The sequence below is a fragment of the Caretta caretta genome, chromosome 6, assembly GCF_965140235.1.
Source record: "Caretta caretta isolate rCarCar2 chromosome 6, rCarCar1.hap1, whole genome shotgun sequence".
Classification (NCBI taxonomy): Eukaryota; Metazoa; Chordata; order Testudines; family Cheloniidae; genus Caretta; species Caretta caretta.
In genome coordinates, this window is record NC_134211.1 from 85,505,231 (window position 1) to 85,524,145 (window position 18,915).

Consider the following 18,915-nt stretch of genomic DNA (forward strand, 5'->3'; position numbering starts at 1 on the left):
TTTCTATTTCAGTATAATATTAGTTATATTGTTCGGTTTCTTGTAGTTGCAATAGAACTACTTTTGGATTTAATCCTATTGCATGTTAATTAAAGGATATTCAGAAAGAGCAGATAGTGTCTAGAGTTGTAAAGAAGGATTTTTTTTTTTACTACTGTATGTTGAAAGCAAAATCACTGTGTAAAGACTCAGGAATTGAAACTGATTATATGCTTTCTAGTTGCTATAGAAACAAAGTATGTAATTAAACAAAAGGAAACATATAACATGGGTTATCCTGATGAAAGTACTTAGAAAGGATTGAACAATGAATTAATGTTTTATATGGGAAACTAAACCAACAACAAGGCTGGGTTGGCTTTTTTTTTTTTTTTTTAAAGAAATGAAAATTCACCCACTCAATTTTTTGCTCTCAGCTGACAAATCCTCAAATGGATTTATAAAAAGGAACATCAAGAATAATACAAAATGAGAAGTGGTGACACTATGAAAACTCATTTCAGTGTGCTTGCAAGCTAATGACATTAAATATAATATTTTTATCATAGGATGGAAAAATATCAAAAGTAAATTTAAACAATTGGGGCAAAAATAAAAGAATAATGTTCCCCTATTAACATAGTGTTCAATAGAATTAATTTCAAATCAATAATTTTAGTCTAAGCCAAATACTTATTCTATACAAGTGCAATATTATTTACAGTTTCAAATACTTGCTCTGAGGTTTTCAGATGATATTCATAGTATCAGTTCTGTGAAGGGTTCCTTCAAAGAAGGGACATTTCTGTAACATAAAGGCCATGCATAAGAATTTCCCTCTGTTAAATAATATTTTAAATATACAGATTAATATGTCAAACTATTATGCGATAATCTGAGAACAGAAATAATGTATAGTGTCAGAAAAAATGTACATCGTAATCACAAACAAGAAATGCTGTGGTTTTAACAAATATTTCAAATTAACTTGCTGTTAGTGACAGCTTCCAGAAGAGGGCACTTTGAGTTTTCTTATATTATCAATACTATTCATTTTCAAAGTTTCACTTCAGTTCCCAGAACTTTCTATTTCTTTATTTTTTTTTTAAATAAGAGAGTCAATTAGAATTCAATGTTGATTAAAAAGCAACAATTATATTGTCTCCCCGCTCCCTGAAATACTTTCACAGATACCTGTTCTTGGGGATGTGAGGTGACTACAGTAGTTTAACATACCTCTTTATTGGAAAAGAGGTTATGATTGTATTATCCCAATTCTGCTCATACTGTCTTAGAACCTTTTCATCAGCTTGAACCTGGTTTTGACCAAGTTTGTCACTGAAAAATCTAGAAAGGAGAGCTTTTCACGGAAGGGACTCTGCTTAGCACATGCCTCACAGCATCCCTCAGAGCAGACTTCCACCAATGGCTCTCCAGACCAGAGTCTTTTGTAGAGCAATGGGTGCTTTGAATGATGCCATCTGCTTCTCCAGCAGTAACTGTCACAGTGCTTTATGGACTGGGAAGTGCAGGGAGGTAAATAAAAACCCTGTTCAGTGTAAGATTCTGTGTTTGGGTGACTTTATTACAAAATGTGGTTAAAGTGAAAGAACATGCACCCCCGAAATAACGTCAATTAGCTCAAGGAAAACAAGTACTTTACCTTGTCTCTCTGTCTCCTTTCCAAGGTTCTGTGTAAAATGGGCCTTTCTCCCTCCCCACTTGTATAATCCCTGCTATGGGAGAGGATTACCCTATAAATCAAACAATCTCCATTTTGGATCCCTCCAATTCCCTCTCAGTGCAGCACAATTGTTGATACAAACAGGCCACAAAAAAGCAGGTAACTTTAAATAAAACAGGGGAAGGGCATAGAGCTGGCAAGTGCTGTTACAGAGGCTGCGTACATCTTGTCTCTAGACTGCCTACTTTCACTTTGAAAATAAAATGGGCGGGGGGGGGGGGAGAGAAAATGAAACAAAACGTGACTTCTTGGAATTGTCTGGGAGAGGAAGCCATGTCAGACCTTCCTACTCACCAGTTAGCCCTAGCATCAGCTAGTGTTTTACTATTTTTGTACTGATTCATAAAGTGAATTGTACCTTAGACCAGACATCCAACAGCATCAGCACAAGCATCTCTGAACAAAAATTAACTAGAAAAACTTGCTGATTCCCACTGACTTTCTGTTAAGCTCATTTGAGTCTGCCATACTTTTAGGCCATGTCTATACTACAAACTTCAGTTGATGCAAGTTACATTGTTGTACAGCTGCCAAAGCTTGTATGTCGCTTGTGTGCATGCATACCTGTTTGCTTGTGTCAGCTCTGCATGTACTCACCATGAGTACGTGTGTCAATGTAAAGTGCATTGTGCTGGGCAGGCAATCCAGTGTCCCAGGAAGTTCCTTTGGGGACATTTTTGTAGTGTTTTGTGGGGCAGTAATGATTTGCCCAGGGATTTCTGGGAGCCCACAGAGCTCAGCACTATTCCCTAGGAATATTGCAAATGCAGGATGTATGATTTTCCTGTACTTTCAGATTTCAGGAAATTCCACAACTGAAAACACAATGAGGAAGATGAAGATATATTTGAGGAGAGTTTTTTGGTGGACATAGAGGAAAAAAATTCCAGATTGCTGGTGATGTTCACGGAGCAAGTGGAGACAGTGGCATGCTGCTTCTGGGCCCGAGAAATGAGCATTGACAGGTGGGATCACATCGTAATGCGGGTCTGGGACAACGAGCAGTAGCGTCAGAACTTTCAGAAGTGAAAGGTCATGTTCCTGGATCTCTGTGCAGAGCTCACCCCATCCCTCTGTTGGAGGGATACCAATAACAGACCTGGATTGACAGTGGAGAAGCAAGTGGCAATCAAGCTCTGAAAGCTTGCAATGCTGGATTGCTACTAGTCAGTGGGAAATCATTTTGGAGTTGGAAACTCTACATGATGGCTGTTGTCGTGAAAGTGTATGGGGCATTAATCATCTCCTGCTACTGCAGGACTGTGACTCTAGGCAACATGCAAGACATTTGCAGCAATGGGGCTCCTGAACTGCAGTGGAGAAATACATAGCATGCATAATGTTATCTTGGCACCAGCCCACCCTGCTACTGAGTGCATCAGTGTCAAGGGTTACTTTGCTCTGGTTATACAAACACTAGCGATCACCAGGAATGTTTCATTGATATCAGTGTGGGTTGGTCAGGGAAGCTGCATGATGCATGCATCTGTAAGAACACAGGACCGTTCAGAAAGCGGCAATCAGGGATATTCCCTCCCAACTGGCAGATTACCATTGGTGATGTGGAAATGCCAGTAATGATTCTGGGGTACCCAGCCTACCCCTTGCTCCCTTGGTTCATGAAGCTGGTACACTGGCTATCCTGACAGTGCCAAAGAAATATTCATCTACAGGTTCAGTAGGTGCAGAATGATTGTGCAATGCGCTTGTGGTAGATTTAAGGGTTGCTGGGTTGTTCACTCATTAGATTAGAGGCAAAAGGGGAATAGCTGCCATCAGTAAGGAGGGCTGAGGTGGGGTGGCTGTCTGCTGGCTTTGAACAGCAAGACAGCAGAGCTATTACACAAACCCAATGTGGAGCTATGCTTTTGAGGGAGGCGTTAAAAGCTTATTTTCACAATCAGCCATAGTTGTGTTCTGTCTTGGGATAGTGTCTGTCTTGTGTAATTTACATTGTGTGTGTTTTAGGTTTGGCTGCTGGTATCCTGTTGTGCTTCCTGCAAATTATAAATACTGCTCGGCTTGGGGCATTTGCCTACTGCTATGAATTGGGTGGTGCTTGGTGTGCATTTATAAGTACTGTTCGATTTCTTGACGGCCGCTGTGCATTCTGTAGCATTTATTGTGAACTAATCAAGATACTTTAATTCTCCAAATGTAGACCTTTATTGAGTTCAAAAATTCTGTGCACAAAATCAAAGTGCCAACAAACACGTACAATGTCATACAAACTTCTAACATAATTTAACAGGTTAAAACTTTTAAAATTCCTTTTGAAAAGGAAGTAAACATTTATGTCCATTGGTGTAAACAAAATGTAGTTTTGTTGCCCCCACAGCTGGGGGCAGGGCAGGGAGCAGAGCCTTGGCTGGGGGCCAAGGCCAGCAGCTGGGGCCCCAGGCATCGACATAGGTGCTGGAACTAGGAGTGCTGGAGATGTTGCTGCACCCACCTAGTTTGAAGTGGTTTCCATGATAAACAGTGTTTACTGTTTGGTTCAATGGCTCTCAGCACCCCCGCTATACAAATTGTTTGAGCGCCCCTCAGTGCGGGGCTGGCAGCTAGGGCTGGGAGCAGAGCCCCAGGTGTGGGGCTGGCAGCTGGGGCTAGCAACCCAGGGCCAGGAGTGGAACTGGGTGGCACTCCCTCCCTGCCCCCCCGTAGGGGCTGGCCTGGGCCCCAGCCACTCCCCTTGAATGTTCTTCTGTGCCCCCCCCCAAGGGGGGCGTGTCCCACAATTTGGGGACCTAAAACCCAGCTAGGGCAGAAGACTTGGGTCCTGAGTGCTATTGACCCAAGTCATAGATTTGTGTGTGGACAGTAGGGGGGTTGGGCTCAACCCTGAGTCTGAACCCCAGTTTACAATGCAGTGCAGCCATTTCCCACTCCTTATCCTGCTGGAACTCCCAGGCCCTCTGCTTGTGCTCTCTGTTTTTCTCCATGCTCTTAATCATATTGGCTCTTTGTTCGTGATGTGATGCTGCACTGTCTTGTAGGATTTCACAGAACACGTCCTCCCTAGTCCTCTTCCTTGTCCTCATCAGGCTAAGACATTCTGCAGGGTTGAGGAGTCTCCCCTCAAAGCCATCGTGCTAGAAGCTGCTGATAAAAACAGACGTATGCCCCATTAGATTTACAGTCACAATGAAAGGGCAAAGATAAGTTTCAAAACTTCTTTCCCATATTCCCATGAATACTTTTAATAAGAAATGTTTATTGACACTTCGGCTTTGGAGTGCCTCAGCACAGCACTGCTCTCCAGCTTAGGGTTGCCAACTCTCCAGGATTGTCCCGCAGGCTCCAGGAATTAAATATTAATCTTTAATGAAAGATTATGTCATGTGATCCAACCTCCAGGAATATGTCCAACCAAAATTGGCAACCGTACTCCAGCTCAAACCATGGTGAGTATTGCCAGGAAGTGAGGAGGTGGGAGGGAGGGAGAAGATTTTCTGTTGCATGAAGCTATAAAATTCTGGCCTCTATTCCATGGATATGAGTACAGAGCAATGGAAGTGAATATTGGCAACATTTTCCACAGGTGGTGGTGATTTTGGCTGATATCTTACTCCTGAGGGTCACAAAGGGACAGAGAACCCAGCTGCTACTGGTGTCCTGAAGCCATCTGGGCCCATATGCCGCTAGCCTGTTTGCTGCCATGGTGACAGCTGGATGCACAGCAGAGCGGCCTGGGAAAGTGTCCTATCATGGAGGAAGAAATAAGGACATCATCCCGAGAAGCCTTCTGAAGAGGATTGCAAGGTATCCCCACGAAAGTTTCATCAAGATCTCTCAGGAGGATAAAAGACATAAACAAAGTGTTCCACATACTCCTCCTCCCTCTGTCTAGCCTAGCATGGGAATGAAAAGCAGATGGCAGTGTGCCCCTTTGGGGTCCATCCAGATCAATAAGGATTTCTGTTACCACCTGCCTTGTAACCTTGGGTGCTTCTGTGCTGTGCAGCTTTGGCCCAGAGCCCTGACATCGGCGGCCTGCACACAGTGGCCCCACCTGGACTTCCACCAGCCTGGTTATTCCTTGCAGGGTGAAACCAATAGCCCTTCCAATTCTGAATCTTCCCCAAACTGTCTCTCCTGCAGTGTCCAGTCCCTCTCACTGGATGCTCACAGAGGTTGTTAAATTTGTTACCTCCAAAGATACAGAGCAGCCTTAGTTTAACTGAGGACTTCCTCTTTCAGTTTAATACACAGCACTGAGATGGTTTTGTAATAAAACAAAACAAAACAAGAGTAATTTTTTAGCAAAGAACAAAGTGATAAGTAAGAATAGGGGATAGATACAGCTACAAGTAAAACAGAATAAAACACACTTCCTAGTGGCTAAAACTTAATTTCAACAAGTTACAATCTTTGTCTAAGCAGGTTTCTCACCTATACTCAATTCCACTATTCTTGGTTTTCAGGCCAAGAAAATCCACTCCTCTTCCTTTGTTTCCTAGGTATTGGATGCCTAAATGGCTTTCTGTTTCTGCTTATATTTCCCAATATCTGTTGTCTCTGTTTCAAGAGCCAGGAAATCTTCCTGGGGGGTGTAGGCTTTATCCCCCAACATGATCATTAAGTAGTCTTCCTTCCTGCTCATTCAGCTTGATTCTATGCAGATGTACTTGTCATTGTCCGCTGAGTTATTACCTGGCTCAATTTACACTGGAGACACAGGAAAACAGGCAAAACAACATGCCTTTATCTAGGACAGGTTGGGCTTATGCTCTTAAAAGGTGTTTTGCAAGCAGTACATATTTCCAGCATACATCTGTAATTCTTTATACACCACAGCATAATACTGATGACCAGTGTGTTACTGGTTTTCATATGATGCCTTACATGGCTCACGAAAGCTTATGCTCAAATAAATTTGTTAGTCTCTAAGGTGCCACAAGTACTCCTTTTCTTTTTGTGGATACAGACTAACACGGCTGCTACTCTGAAACCCGTCTTACTATTAATGTATATCATGCAGTATGGTGAAACTCAGTAGTTTTCCTCTCTGATGTGATTGCATTTTCCCCAGTGTAAAATTTCACCATGCTAACAGGTAAGAAGAAGCATTTCTTTCATTATAAGTAACAAATTCAGTGTTATCTTGAGAACTCTTTTGTATTATCTCACAATAATGGAAAAGTGTCAGAAATGGCCTACCCTCTTCAATGATGAATGGCATTTTTTGTGCTATGCCCTTACAGTGTGTAACAGAGGTCTATGAAATAGAAAACCTGGATGAAGAATACTAGCAATTCCTAATTTTCTTTTGCAAGCACTAGTTATCTGAATGCTGAAGGGAACCAATAAGTTATGGAATGTGAGTTCAATAAAAGCCATTTGCTGCTGTCAAGGTCCTATTTCTGCACCTTTTTTCATTATGTTACCACCATTATATTAAATTCCTTGACCTCTGATACCTTCTACAACTCTCTAAAATCTAGTACTGTCCACTCTTTTCTTTATAAGCTACCCTTGACCCTTGATTCTCTTTCATACTACCAGACCATATCTAACCTTCCCCTTCTTAGTAAATTGCTTGTAGAGGTTGCCTTCCCCCATCTCTTTAGTCATTTCTCACACAATTGTGCAGAGCGGTGAGTGCTTTCAATAGAAAATTTCAATCAGTGTAGCTATTGGTCAATAGCATGGCCATCTCACTTCTATGTATGTAATAATCTCCCCCTTTTTGATGATGGCCACTTCTTTCCCCACCCCTTTTTATCTCTTTGACATAGTTGCCTTTGATTCTGTGGCACGCTTCATCCTTCAGGATCATCTCCATATCTATACAGGAATCTGTGGTTCCCCCTGTGCCACTTTTCCACTCAGAAATATCTAATAGTTAAGGCCCTACTGAATTTGTGATATTGCGGAAATTGCAGATCCTGCAATATTAGGCTACCACTGCAATTTTGTCAGCTGGGGGCTGACAGCAGGAGCCCCAGCTGTCAGCCGCCTGGGGCTGAGAGTGGGAGCCCTGCCATGGGGCTCCTGCTGTCAGCCTGGGGTGGCTGGCGGCTGGGGCTTCTGCTGTCAGCCCCGCACATTAATTATTACAATATAGGTGAAGCAAAATGACTGGTTATAAAAAAAATTAGCAGGCATGACATAATACTTGTGTTTATATTGTTCCATCAAACTTTTCTTAAACTAATAGCTCTGGCTTTTCCAAATTACTGCAATTAATAAAGTTCCGTTATTACTTTTTTGTGATTTTCCATGTCTTGTCTGCAACTCAGCTGCAATTATTTGATAATCATCCTGCAATTCAAGTAGGGCCTTACTAATAGTGTTTTCTTCTGGTGCTCTTTTGCACCAATACCATGGAGTCTCTAAGCGCTGAAAATCATCAGGGTAGACATGGTAGTTTATATAAAAGACTGAAATAAATTGACTAAAGAAAAAATAATAAAGAATAGAGGGCTAACATTTTTCTCTACTACCTTACCACTTCTACCCTGATAATACTCAAATGGACGTATCTTTTGACACCTCTAACGCACCCTTCATGGTGCCTTCCCCCTGCTTCTCCTGTGAGGCAGCCCTAGATGACTCCCCCTAGGCCTTCATAGGAGAAGGTAGAGTTTATTTCATTTTTGGAAGAAACGGGGACTTCCTGGGGCTCCTTACCCCCTGAAAATGATCAAATTTTTGCTGCAAATCTCGCATATGCCTTCATCTTGAGTATTGTTTTTCTCAGTGCCCCTCCTAATGCCAGCTGCGTAGGCCCTAGCATGTGCAGGCTGAATGGTGCAGGCTGTCTCTTCCCCAGTGTGCTGTCTCCTCCATTCGTTTCTGACTACACCACATGATCCATTGTCTACAGCCAAGCTCTGCGATACAACCGCATTTGCTCCAACCCCTCAGACAGAGACAAACACCTACAAGATCTCTATCAAGCATTCTTACAACTACAATACCCACCTGTGGAAGTGAAGAAACAGACTGATAGAGCCAGAAGAGTTCCCAGAAGTCACCTACTACAGGACAGGCCTAACAAAGAAAATAACAGAACGCCACTAGCCGTCACCTTCAGCCCCCAACTAAAACCCCTCCAACGCATTATTAAGGATCTACAACCTATCCTGAAGGATGACCCAACACTCTCACAAATCTTGGGAGACAGGCCAGTCCTTGCCTACAGACAGCCCCCCAACCTGAAGCAAATACTCACCAGCAACCACATACCACACAACAGAGCTGCTAACCCAGAAACCTATCCTTGCAACAAAGTCCGTTGCCAACTGTGCCCACATATCTATTCAGGGGACACCATCACAGGGCTTAATAACATCAGCCACACTATCAGAGGCTCGTTCACCTGCACATCCACCAATATGATATACGCCATCATGTGCCAGCAATGCCCCTCTGCCATGTACATTGGTCAAACTGGACAGTCTCTACGTAAAAGAATAAATGGACACAAATCAGATGTCAAGAATTATAACATTCATAAACCAGTCGGAGAACACTTCAATCTCTCTGGTCACGTGATTACAGACATGAGAGTTGAGATATTACCACAAAAAAACTTCAAATCCAGACTCCAGCGAGAGACTGCTGAATTGGAATTCATTTGCAAATTGGATACAATTAACTTAGGCTTGAATAGAGACTGGGAGTGGCTAAGTCATTATGCAAGGTAACCTATTTCCCCTTTTTTTTTCCTACCCCCCACTCCCCCCTGCCCGACGTTCTTGTTAAACCCTGGATTTGTGCTGGAAATGGCCCACCTTGTTTATCATACACATTGTAAGGAGAGTGATCACTTTAGATAAGCTATTACCAGCAGGAGAGTGGGGTGGGGGGAGGTATTTTTTCATGCTTTGTGTGTATAAAAAGATCTTCTACACTTTCCACAGTATGCATCCGATGAAGTGAGCTGTAGCTCACGAAAGCTTATGCTCAAATAAATTGGTTAGTCTCTGAGGTGCCACAAGTACTCCTTTTCTTCATTCATTTCTGGATCCACTTCAGAATTGCCCTTCTTGTTTTCAACTGGTTCTCACAGTTTCTAGAATTTGTGAGGTATGTTTCTGATGGTTCTAATGAAGACTTGCTCATTTGTATATTGCTGTGTCACGATATTGTCTGGTACATGAGTTCTCCTTTCCTCTCAACTGCAGACATATTCTGGAACCAGAAGAAAATATTGAATATACTTGTGCACCATGATTCTTTTTTTAAAAAGTGTATATATAGAGCTTATGAGACTTTACATTTTGAAAATCAACTAGATTATGAGTTTTAAATGTTTGATCTTTAGTTCCGAATGTGTTTAGCGGTGAGAGGCTGTATATTTGACGGGCCAGATTCAGCATTTTGCTATGGACCCTCTGCGGCAGGTAGGCTAGCACAAAGGAGCCATAAAACAGATGCAAGGCCCTCCAGGAATACTCCTGTCTCAGAATGCTCCTATAGTAGGAGCAGAGTCAACTCTCCACCACCTATGTAGGAGCCACTAGCACAGGAGACGTTCTGGAATGGGAGAGGGAGCACAGACAGGCCAGAAGAGGGAGGGGAAGCATCAGGGGAAGGAAGATAACATAGCTGCTCAAGTGGACTCCAGAGAGGCTTTTGAAAGAGGGGCCCAAGTTAGGGTCACCTTGCACCAGCTCTTTCAAGCCCTATATAGGAAAGGCGCAAGCTGCCAGGAGCGCCATTTCAGATTTTGAAAGGGGAGGGGCAACTTTAATCCTGATTCCAGGGGCTACTTTGGCTCAGAACTCAAGGTTTTTTTTTGCAGGTAACTTAGGAATTAGTTGACCAGAGCACTATATCTAATTCCTGTATAAAGAAAGAAAAAAAAATATACAAACACGAATTAAAGCCGTATTTTAAATTTATATGTAAATTTAGAACAATCAGGCGATAATACAGAAAAATATTCCCAATCTCAAGCCTTGATGTGGAGTCAGAACTGTTTGGCTGCATCTTGCCATTAAACCATTAAGACGCTCGTTCAGCACAGTTGGTGTTGGGGAGGAGCCTGTGCTTTGGGAATGAGAGGAGTCCATTTAAATCCCCATGGCCAGGATAAAGTCTCCATATGAGGAGGGGATGCTGCAGTCCCAGAGGGACCTGTTGCTCTCAGGGGAGAATTCTGGATTTGGAAATGACTGGTCCCAAGATCCCATCTCAGACAAGCCTAAGCAAAGACTGGAAATTACAGGGTGGAAGAGTAATGCTGACGGACCCCAGTCGTCGGCAGGTAGGATCGAAGCTGGGGCCTCTGGAGCTTAGTGCATGAGCCTCTACTGCATGAGCTGAAAGCCAACTGGCTCTTAACTAAGGCTGTAGAGCAGACTCATTTTACCTTTTCTCACTAAGTGGTCTTGGTGCCACTAGAGGGGACAGAACACCGCACCCAGGAGGTGTGTGGGTTACAGAAACACTTGGTGTACAGAGATTTCTTATGCTGATGTCAGAAGTAAGAACTGAACAGCTGGTTCTGAGGGCAAGCTTTGTCTATCTAGGCAAGTGTGTAATGAACAGGCTGGTGTGTATGTGTATCCTGTGCTTCCCGGGGTTCCCCTGGTTGTCATGGGCCCTACACTGCTAACAGATAGCAGAGATTCTCCGCTAGCTCAGGCATCGGAGCCCTGTGCTTTGGTGCAGGTGTTGGGGGATCTGCCCCAGCCAGTGCTATGAAGCTCTCCAAAGCTGTTGTGTGCAGCATAGTGGCATGTGGCAGTTCCAACTGACTACGGCACTGTCACAACAGAGCAATACCTCCTTGAAGAAAAGGAGGACTTGTGGCACCTTAGAGACTAACCAATTTATTTGAGCACGAGCTTTCGTGAGCTACAGCTCACTTCATCGGATGCATACCGTGGAAACTGCAGCAGACTTTATATACACACAGAGATCATGAAACAATACCTCCTCCCACCCCATGGCTCGTTCACCTGCACATCCACCAAGGTGATATATGCCATCATGTGCCAGCAATGCCCCTCTGCCATGTACATTGGTCAAACTGGACAGTCTCTACGTAAAAGAATAAATGGACACAAATCAGATGTCAAGAATTATAACATTCATAAACCAGTCGGAGAGCACTTCAATCTCTCTGGTCACGCAATCACAGACATGAAGGTCGCTATCTTAAAACAAAAAAACTTCAAATCCAGACTCCAGCAAGAAACTGCTGAATTGGAATTCATTTGCAAATTGGATACTATTAATTTAGGCTTAAATAGAGACTGGGAGTGGCTAAGTCATTATGCAAGGTAGCCTATTTCCCCTTGTTTTTTCCTCCCCCCCCCCCCCCCCGACGTTCTGGTTAAACTTGGATTTAAACTTGGAGAGTGGTCAGTTTGGATGAGCTATTGCCAGCAGGAGTGTGAGTTTGTGTGTGTGTGTCCCCGGGAAAGGGGGGGGGGGTGAGAGAGCCTGGATTCGTGCTGGAAATGGCCCACCTTGATTACCATGCACATTGTAGGGAGAGTGGTCACTTTGGATAAGCTATTACCAGCAGGAGAGTGAGTTTGTGTGTGTGGTTTTTGGAGGGGGGTGAGGGGGTGAGAGAACCTGGATTTGTGCAGGAAATGGCCCACCTTGATTATCATACACATTGTGAAGAGAGTTGTCACTTTGGATGGGCTATTACCAGCAGGAGAGTGAGTTTGTGTGTGGGGGGGGCGGAGGGTGAGAAAACCTGGATTTGTGCTGGAAATGGCCCAACTTGATGATCACTTTAGATAAGCTATTACCAGCAGGACAGTGGGGTGGGAGGAGGTATTGTTTCATGATCTCTGTGTGTATATAATGTCTGCTGCAGTTTCCACGGTATGCATCCGATGAAGTGAGCTGTAGCTCACGAAAGCTCATGCTCAAATAAATTGGTTAGTCTCTAAGGTGCCACAAGTACTCCTTTTCTTTTTGCGAATACAGACTAACATGGCTGTTACTCTGAAACCTGTCATACCTCCTTGAGTTACTCCTTTGCCACCCAAGTGCCCAGTGAGCTGTTCAGTGCAGTGAAAAAGTTGTTACAGAATAGAACAAGGTCAAGTAAAAGCTGGCCCCTATAATTTGAAATCCATGTGTGAGTGATTTCATCAGCAGCTGTGGAAAACTTGAGTCTCCAGACCCCTCAGCTGGAATTCCAGCCTGGGACTCCCCAGTTCTAGGAGGCCTTTCCTCCTTACTCCTGCCATGCAGTTGTTTCAGGCTCAAAGCAAGGGCAGAGGTCAGCCCTGTGTGTGGCAAAGGCCCCACGACAGCACTGACCCTGTGAGTGGTCTGAGCAGTGCCCTGTGGGTGTGTATCAGTGCAATGTTCAGCCAGGCTTCCCAAGAGCCATGGTTGTGCAGTTCAGCCTGCTGGCTTGTGCTCAGAGAAACCTTGGCCGGGGAGGAGTTGGTGTAAATTGCAAACACCCTCTAATGGGTACAACTGGTGATTAGCAATGTTAATGAGAGCCTTAACCCCAGGTGCCCTCTCTCCCCCAGCGCTGGGAAGGGCCAGGCCCCAGGCTGGTGGCACTGCTCTGCCAGGCCTCAGCCCTGCACAGAGGTTAGGGAGCATGAGCAGAGCAAGTGTTGCATGGCCAGACAGTGGGTCTGGAGAATGCAACAGCTTCATTCTGAACTAATCGCCCAAACAGTCCCTTATGGCACAGATCCGTATAGCTTAGCACGTTTCATGTATGCTTCATCACATGGCCCCACTTGTGCACCCCTTATCCTCCTAGTGCTTATGCTGACGCTCATGTATCCCCTAACGCCTTCTGTGTCACCTTCTCTGCTCACCCCTGCACTCCCCTCCTGCACCCTTTCTCACCAACCTCTCCTGTGCGCCTTCTTCCCTAACCCTGGCACTCCCTCGTGGCCCTAGCCCTCTGCACTACTTCTCTGCCCCCCCAGGCACACAGTGCGGCCGGTCTTCTACTTCCAGTAGCTGCATGTAGCTCCTTCTACCCTTCACATCAGACACCATCCGGCATCTGCAGCATTGTGATCGGCTCCCCCGCCATTAAGCACAGCTCTTGCTGGTGCTGCTTTCTGGAGAAGGGGTACAGAGTCTGCCCGCGTGAGCTCAACATGCTGTGCTGGGGAGGGCAGTGGGGTACCCCTACCAAAATCTGAAATGGCAACCCTGCTCCGCTGTGATACATAACTTGGGGGGGGGGAAGGTGCCCCCTGTCACTGCTAAATAGTGCCCCTGCAAGCTGCTACCCCTTTTTCCTGAGTCTGCTACTTGTGTCAGTACAGGAATGAATCTGTCTCAGAGGAAATGGTACACACACAAAGATAAGAATAGGGATTATCACTTTCTACCTTTAAAGAATTATATTGTTCCTTGTAGTGTGTTATATAAGTATCTGGGGGTGGCCTAGCTGTTTTGCTGGCCAGGTTGGAAGATGTTTCCAGTCACCATCTTCCTCTGACCAAGCCCTCTCCCCACCCCCCAAAGCCAAGTGACCCAGCAGTCCAGCACTCCCTGGAAGAGACTGCCCTGCTCTCATGTCCCTAGAATCAGCCCTGTGCATTGAATATGTTGCCTCAGAAGTAACTAAGCCTTGATAACCATTATTTTATGATATTTTAATCTGTGTTCCAGATGCTGAGAGATACAGCACAGAAAATATACATACAAACCTTTCCCTTTTTTATCAGGTCCTGACAGTGGCAATTAAGACTATAATAAACCATTTATGCTTCATTGTATGGATCTACTTGACTGTAAAATAAAGCAGGGAGAATATAAATGACATAACTTGGCTTGATTATTTTGTGTCCCTTTTTTCAAGGTTAGCTGGAATAAATATTAAGGTAAGAACTCAGCAAACATTGACATAGTCTCTTCTTGAACCTACATACAGGATCAGATGCCTGATGAGAATTCCAATTCTAAATTTGCTGACTATAATGCAGACTCTAGGTATACGAGAGAGAAGAGAAATTTCTCATAATCACTATTTACTAAAAACAAGACAGCTTTTAAAGGAACTGTATGTTTTCAATTTTTACCAGAAGGGAACTTTAAGTGAAAGTTAAGAAATGTTGAAAAACAGTATGAAAGTATCAAAACTGAACTTTCTTTTAATTTTTTAAATTCATACATATTATATATATATATAATAAATAAAGTATGTGTGAGTGCGCATACTCAACTACCAAACCAGGTAGCTATGATAGGATACAATATTTCCCCCATTGAAATCAATTGTAAAATATCCTAGCAGCAGGATAGGACCTCAAATTAGGAAATATGTAATATGGTATTAATCAAGCTGAGATCATAGCAGAGAGGACGGTTGGTCCAGGAGTTAGAACCTCTCTGAGTATCTTCTCCCTGTCTGTAATGTGGGGGTACTAGCACTTCTCTACCTCATAGGAGTTTTGTTAGTATAAATATATTAAATTGTGAGGTACACAGATACTGTGGTAATGGGAGCCATATAAGTAACTGAGCTCTTGTCTACACTGTGGGGGGAGGGATTGATGTAAGTTAAGCAACTTCAGCTACATGAATAACGTAGCTGAAGTCAACATACTTAGATCTACTTACCGCGTTGTCTTCACTGTGGTAAGTCGATGGCTGACGCGCCCCCCGTCGATTCTGCTTCCCTGTCTCGCTCTGGTGGAGTACCAGAGTTGACGAGAGAGTGCTCGGCGGTCAATTTATCGCATCTAGACTTGATAAATCGACCCCCGCTGGATCGATCGCTGCCCGTTGATCCAGCGGGTAATGTAGACAAGCCCTAAGGCTATGTCTACACTACACACTACTGGCTGTGGCATGTAGAACATGTGGAGCTACATGTCACAGTGAAAAGCCTGCTGCGTCCATACTGTGATGCGTATACACGTTGCAGTGAAAGTGTCCTGCCGTAGAGTGGTGGTGGAGAAAAGCTTCAGCAGCTCCATATTGCCGGAGCCTTTCCCTACTACCAGCATCTTTCCTTGCTGTAGGGAAAAGGTCCAGCAACAGGGAGCAGGCAGAGCCTTCCTCTGTTGCCAGAGTCTTTCCATACCATGTGGAAAGGCACCAGCAGTGAGGTCCTTTCCCTGATGTCTCCCTGCTGCTGGAATCTTTCCGTGCTGTCAGAGTCTTTTCCTGCAGAGGGGAAAGCCTCCAGCACGGGGGAAGGGGAGGTAGCAGGACATTACACTGCTAAATTTAGCAGTTTGGATGGGGAGGCAAGGCTTGGGCAAGTAGAGAGACATGTAGGGTATGTATTCACATACCAACAAAGTGTCTTTACTCTACTTGCCAAAGCTGCGTGCCTCACTGGCTACACTGCTATTTATACCAATGCTTGGAGGAGCCGGGGCAATGCATGTACTTGCTCTACATGCCACCGAAAGAAGAGTGGCATGTAGATGTACCTTAAGATAGACAGCTAGTACAATATGATTAAATGCAATATATTTTCAACACAGTTATGCTTGCATATCACAAGGTTATAGCTCAGTTAAATGTAAAGTAACCCAACATTCAAGATTAGGTTAAAAAACAATGTGATAAAATGATGTTCAGATCACAGACCAAATCCTGCTCCCCTGATTCAGACAGATAATGGGATTACTTGTAATAGTAAAGTTCGCAAAATATGGCTCTAGATGTATTTACTAATCCAGTGATCAGACTGTCAGATATATATATATAGTATATACTATCTGAATACAAAAATTAAAACAAATCATGCCTTTCTTTCAACAGTTTCATTTCTTGCAGAGGTAGTGCAAGTGTAATGCATCAGTCTGAAGAAGACTGAGATGCTGTGATGAAAGGTGCTATATAAGTACAAAGTATTCTTAATTCCTTAACTATCTTTATTTTTTTAACCAGGTTGCACCACTTCTACAGCATACCTTGCTGCCTGTTTATTTGATACGTTCATGAAGCATCCCCTTCCTCCAAAAATATTTGCATCTATGTGTGTTTTAATTTTCCCATGAAATGTTTCTTTTTAAAAAAAAAAATTGAGATGTGACTAAGTGTTCCTGTAATTTGGCAATAAAATCAGGAATTTCCAGCACGCCTTTAGATGAACCACTTTTAAGTCATGCTTCATCAGAACTGGGGACTATAATGAAAATCTCTGATACAACCTAGAGGCAGCTGTTTCTCATTTTAAATAATGGTTTTTATTTGTTTCCGTCCTTTCAGCTCTAATGATATATAAATAGCTTGGTATCGTTTGGATTAACAGAGAACAAAGATATGACTGGTTAGTTAGGCAGGGTGCAAGATATGGGTATTCACTTTTTGTCTGTGTTACATGAAGGGTTTTATTATAGACAACTCACCAGATAGTGCATTTATATTTTTATTGAGTGAAGGGAGCCTCAATAGCCAGTCTTATCTCCTGGAATCTGGCATTAGGCTATTCCCATTATCTCTGATGTTAACTTGGCTTCCCCCTACCCCCCAAAAAATATAATGAATGAGACAGTTGGTGTAGTGAGGCAGATTGGCTGCTCACAGATGTGGAGGGGGAGGGGCCCCTCACTGAACCCAGGTGGGCAGAGCCACACCATGCTCAACCCTCCTGCTGGAAGTCAGTGGGTGGGACAGGAAGTACAAAAGGTGGGCAGGAGAACTCAGTTGGGGCCCAGCTGGCAGAGGAGCTAGACAGCTCCTGCAAGCTCCTGAACTGGGAGGATGCTGCAGACTCCGAGGAAGCTGAGGACTGGCCAGGTCCACCAGTGCCATTTACAGACCTGAACACACAGGTGCTGCAAGCCCTGATAGAGGCCCTTTTCTCTGACAACCAGGATGACCTTCTACAGAGCCAGGTAAACCCTGAGGGGGAGTTAGGAAGTGGCCCAAGGGTAGCGGACCCCTGTCTGGCTGCAACGCTGCCAGTGAGTGAGTCTGCGTGTTGCAGTCAGGATCCCTCCTGACCCAGTGGCAGATCATTCTGCCACTTCTAGGGCCCCGGCTGGGATGCAGTGGAGTGGGTGGGCCTGTGTCCACCCTGCCATTCCAATCCATGGGTGGCAGCCTCCCTCCTCTCTTAGGCAAGAATCCTGCACTTGTTGGCCCTCCACTAGAGCTAGGAGGCCCGACTGTTGGCTGCTCAACCTGAGTGCAGGCCTGAGCCCACAGACTCTCTACTGCCCCTCCCACCCAGGGCTTGGGCTCCCTAACAGTTTATTTGCTCAGCCTGAGTACAGGCCTGAGCCAGCAACACTTTGCTGCCCTGTCCTGACCAGGGGCTGGGCTCTGTAACTGCGTTTGATCATTCGGCCCTGATCACAGACCCACTCTCGCGTCTCACTGCTGATTCCCCATGCCAGGCGACCTCCCAGAGATGTAGTGAGGCGGATTGGCTGCCCACACACCCGGAAGGGAAGGGGCCATTCTCCCCTATGGACTATACTTGGTGGAGAATGTGGGCATTGGCCCAACCCCCAACAGCCCGCCACCGGGAACCCTAAAAGAAAGGGGGGAAAAATGGAGTTTGAGACGCTTATTAAATATCTGGCTGAGAGCCAGCAACAGCAACTGGTGCAGCAGCTGGGGGCCCAGCAGCAGAAGTTACTCCGGGAGTTGGGGGCCCAGCACTGAGAGCAACAGTGTTTCCAGCAACTTGCGACCCTGCTGCCTTGACCTAGTCCAGCCGCGGCTGGGGCCGCAGGGAATCCCCCTGATCCCTCAGTGCCATAAGACTCTCCAAGATGGGACCCAAAGACAACCCTGTGGCGTTCCTTGTCACCTTTGAGTGGGTCGCGGCAGTGGCGTGGTGGCCCCAAGAGCAGTGGGCCACTCTCCTGGCCCCCTACTTGACCAGGACTGCGCAGACCACCTATCAGGGGCTTCCTCTGGATGAGGTGCAAGACTATGGGCAGGTGAAGTCTGCCATCTTAGATGCCCTTGACATCATGCCAGAGACCTTCTATTGGCAGTTCCGGATGACCTACCTGCGAGGCGCCCAGCCCCACATCGTAGACCAGGAAATTAAAGATCTCTGCTGGGGATGGCTTCTTCCAGAGCGATACTTGGCGAGTGAACTTGCCAAACAGGTCGCCCTAGAGCAGTTCATCCAGGTGCTCCCTCCCCACGATAGGGCTTGGGTACTCCGCCACTGTCCGATGACCTCGAATGCGGTGGTCACCTCGATGGAAGACTTCCTGGCTGCACAGATCCATATCAGTCCAGGAACCCAGACCATGGGCCCTGCGCCGACCTGAAGACCCGGACCCAAGATGGAACACCTGATCACAGAC

The 18,915-nt window shown here is 45.0% G+C and overlaps 1 long non-coding RNA gene across 1 annotated transcript; it reads right to left on the reverse strand.

Moving 5' to 3' along the window:
- Positions 1-3,865: 3,865 nt before the first annotated feature.
- LOC142072357 (uncharacterized) lies at positions 3,866-15,771 on the reverse strand. Its single transcript, XR_012668754.1, has 2 exons — positions 15,248-15,771; positions 3,866-4,825 (listed from the first exon to the last, which is right to left on the reverse strand). It is a non-coding gene; the product is annotated as an uncharacterized LOC142072357 (long non-coding RNA).
- Positions 15,772-18,915: the final 3,144 nt, after the last annotated feature.